The following is a 245-nucleotide window of genomic DNA, read 5'->3' as shown; positions in this document are numbered from 1 at the left end:
ATACGCTCCGTGCAAAAATCGGAAGATAAATGATCTGTGCTGGCGTTTCCGATATTTTATATCCTGGTGGTACATTAAACGAAAACTCGTGTATGGTGTGCACACATTTGTCGTTGTTGTATGCACCGGTGGTCACATTATATTCTATGCAAATAATATTCACATCCATAATGTTGATTGTCACGTTCGATTCGTGCCATTGTCGCGGCTGTAGAATGCGATCTGAAGAAAATCCCAGTAGCGAT

The sequence above is a fragment of the Odontomachus brunneus genome, unplaced genomic scaffold (assembly GCF_010583005.1).
Source record: "Odontomachus brunneus isolate Ranch 3 - 2012 unplaced genomic scaffold, Obru_v1 Obru_scaffold_257, whole genome shotgun sequence".
Taxonomy (NCBI): domain Eukaryota; kingdom Metazoa; phylum Arthropoda; class Insecta; order Hymenoptera; family Formicidae; genus Odontomachus; species Odontomachus brunneus.
The sequence above is the reverse complement of the archived record's forward strand: the minus strand, read 5'-3'. Positions refer to the sequence as shown.